Source organism: Echinops telfairi, unplaced genomic scaffold (genome assembly GCF_000313985.2).
Source record: "Echinops telfairi isolate 266 unplaced genomic scaffold, ASM31398v2 ScPeMD7_7453;HRSCAF=8491, whole genome shotgun sequence".
Lineage (NCBI taxonomy): Eukaryota > Metazoa > Chordata > Mammalia > Afrosoricida > Tenrecidae > Echinops > Echinops telfairi.
The window spans coordinates 670,792-674,478 of record NW_022111353.1 but is presented as its reverse complement, the minus strand read 5'-3'; the positions used below and the strand labels follow the sequence as shown (position 1 = coordinate 674,478).

Genomic DNA, 3,687 nt, shown 5'->3' with positions numbered 1-3,687 from the left:
CCTTGAGAAGAATGGGAATTCCAGACCACTTTCTTGTAACATGCCTGTCATAACTAACTGTCATAGTATGAGAGCACCTGGTTTTCCCTCTCTCACCAACACTTATCATAGGTTTTTCTCTGTTCTAATTGCAGGTTAAAAAGACGATCTTAATAGATTTAATTTGCATTTACAAAATGTTTTTTAATAAAAATCCTGCTCTCTTAATTCACTGCACTACCCTATTAGGTAGGCATAATAAGAAAACAAGGTTAAAGAGGATTTGCAGAAGCCACGCAGCTGGAACTAGAGAACAAACCAAGTGTTCTGCTTCGTTCTACAAGATCACTGGGTAAGAATAGCTAGGGGTGAGGGAGGCGATCCTACTTCTATGCAAATGTTCCGACCTTCAAGGCAATGGTTGGGCCTTTTTTCCTAAGCTCTCTATTGTGGCTTCAAACAAAAGCCTTTCCTTGCAGGCAATTCAAATGCCCCTTTGAGAAAATCTAATTATAAAGAGTGGGCTTACAAGCTCTCTCTGATAATAAAAATTTCCAATATTCATTTCTATGACACATATGTCAAAAACAATCAGTAGGAAAAATCAACATAGTCCTAGTACAGACGGATGCTAATAATGCTTTTTTTTTTTAAACACTCAATTTCCAAGTTCTCTACCTATTCATATGCATATGGATCTAGGTTGCTGGGCAGGGTATGCCCAGCAGGCCTGGACTGCTATCAGGCATTTTGTTTAAGCAGCATGGCTTGTGTCTTAGGGAAACCCTAAAACTACCTTTCTTCCTTGGGCTGCAATTTAATAACCATTATATTTCTTTCAGCCACGTTAGGTAGGAATAACCAAAGACAACATCTAAAACTCAAAAGTTGTACTTCCAGGAACCAAATGAGTAAACTGCCTGGACATATCTGCATTCCTTTGGCTAACCAAAGGCGACTTAAAATTCAACTCTATCTGATGGCTGGACCTTCTGCCCTGTCTGCTATGGGAATGATACAGGACACTGTGGAACACGTAATGAACAAAGGACTCCGAGAACTGACTTTGTAAACATCTTAAACATTGAAACTGTTAGATCTCTCAGGGGAGATATATACCTCGGTCCTTGGCGCGACAAAGAATCCACGCTGAAGCCTGCTTTGTGATCCAAGTGAATTTTATGAGAAGTTTCAGGTTTACACAGGCACCCGCAGAGCCCCTCACCTGCGCAGCCTCCTTAGAAGTTGGTCTGAATGTCACGTGGTCGTCTCCGGTCCCTGCCTTTTTCAATTATTCCGCGAGGGGGCTGTGGTGGACAACCCTGGTCGACCCAATTGGCTGAATTGAATTTACCTGTCCTAGGTGGGCCAATCTAGGTGCAGCGCCCACCCAGGTGTACCTCCCCTTCCCGGCCGGAAACCTGAACCTCTGAGCATGCGCAGTGTACCACTCCTTCATGGGCTGATAGCTCTGACCTCTGAGCATGCGTAATGGACTGGACGGCCCAGTTCCTAATGTGAACTACCTAACAAAACCAGGTCCCAGCAAAATTCTGGCACAGACTGTACTTGGAGATATTTCTGAGACATGCTGACCCAGAGCAGCATCTCGGATAAAATGAAAAGAAACCCAAAGTTAGGTTTGGGGGATAATTTTTTCCCAGTTCTTGCTTCTCAACTCTGAAAGAATTCACATGGCAGAAGCACTTTTCTAAATTCAAATAACTTTTATGAAGGAAAATGAAGTTATAGGATAATACAGTCTCAGAGTCTCAAAAGCGTGCAAGGCCTGGGGACCACCAAGATTTCCAGACCAAAAGTGGCCACTTCTGGGCAGCATAACAAACCTCGTGGAAAATCGTGGGAAAGGAGGGGCTGCGGAATCAAAAGAGGAGTCCCAGAAGTTTCTTCTTTTTATCCCTTCCTATCTCCACTTGGGGGCGGGTGTGGTTGAAAGTAGTGGTCATTCTTCCTGGCTGTGTTTGGGCACATGTACATGTACATATGTGTTGATGGTTCCGAGTGTGCACGCCCAGGTGGCTTTAATCTGCGCATGTCCAACTTTGGAACTTCCCATAGGTTTCTAAAATGTGCCTAATTTCTTTCAAACTCTTTTATTGTGACACGGCCAACTAATTTTCGTTTAGCATGTGTATCTGGTGGAAACAGCCCCATATTCCCTAATCTGTCTACCTGTTATAACTAACTAGAAACTTTTGTGACTATCTGCAGGGTGGCAGCCCCCTCCCTTTTGAAGTGCCATATCAAAACTAGAAATGTACCCCTAGACAACATCCTCAGACAGAGTGCACTGTAAAGTAGAATTACACCGATAAGTTAGGTCAAAATTTAACATTTTACCATTTGTTTTCTCTTTTGACTCATTCTTAAGATTTTTTGAGTTTATATTATTTCCCTTTTTCCCTTCATCTTTTTAAAATAGATATATAGATTTATATAAAATAGTTTCTTACCAAAAAATATTAAAACCAACTTAAACAAAAACAAATCCAACAGGGGCAGAGGTGGGGTTGAGGCACAGGGTAGGCCCCTGGTGCTGCCATGAGTCGGTGGGGGGGCGGTATGGGGGAGGGGGGAGGTGGTGAGCCTGGGAGGATGAGGTGAGGAGGGCCGAGGTACTCAGTTGCCCTTCTGCTTGGGCGCTTGCATAGTCCTGTTAGCCAGAGCAGTGGGGCCACCTGGGGACAAGGCATCTGCTATCTGTGAGGTGCCTTGAGGGGCATGTGGGGGCACAGGTAGGTGCTGAAGAGCTTCCCGTAGAAGGGGTCGTGGAGGGAGAAGTTCTGGAAATGACAGAGGGAGTGACCTTGGCTGAGGCCCGTCTGGCACAGCTCAGCATGCAGAGTGGCAGCAGCAGGGTGGGGCGTCCCAGCAGCAGGTGCCGGATGGTACTGCAGCCATCCTTGTACAGCAGGTGGCCGAGCCCCTCAGAGCTCAAAGGCCAGGTGTGTCAGCTCCTCCAGACTCCTGGCCCCATCCAGAGCAGCCAGTGTGAGGGTCAGATATCGGAAGTCTACCAGACCCCTGGCGTCCTGATGGAAGTAGCTAAAGGCACCAGCCATTGTCTGAGGATCAGAGAGCTGTAGCTGCCTGGTTGATCATTGGACTGTACTGGCTCTGCCCCAGTGTCCACACAGTTGGGGGACAGCCCCACCTTCTGCAGCACTTTTCCCATTTCCCAGCACTGCGGCTCCACCGCCACCTTCAGCTGGCCCATCACAATCACAGGCACTTTTCTCACAATCTCACATTCGGTGCTGGAATGCCCAGGGCCTGTGCCATGGCTCTATGGACGTTGTTGGCATAGTGGGTGGGGTCTCTCCTCGGGGCTGGGGTGATCCACAGGGAGGCAATCCACATCCACGATGCTGCAGGGCTGAGAGGCCGGGAGCCAGAGGACTCTGAGTCCTCCAGGGCCCCTCCATGCCCAGCTGGTGGTGTCCAGACTGGTGGGGTAGCGGATGGGGACTGACTGTATATAGGGACCCCCTTGAGAAACGCTCCTGGTTTGAACGGAAGCTGGGCCATCTTATTGGAACAAGTACCCTCAGGAAAGAATAGTACCTGGGGCCACTTGCCTCCTGAGGTTGTCCGTCGTCTAACCTCCTCTACTGGGTCATGCCGGAATGCTGGGATGCTAGGATGGCTTGGTTGACGCGAAGAAGGGCTTCAACGACAGGCTTGGGA

At 47.8% G+C, this 3,687-nt stretch overlaps 1 pseudogene; it reads right to left on the bottom strand.

Annotated features, from left to right (window-relative positions):
• Positions 1-2,619: 2,619 nt before the first annotated feature.
• LOC101641809 overlaps positions 2,620-3,687 on the bottom strand; it is a 2,687-nt pseudogene continuing 1,619 nt past the window's right edge.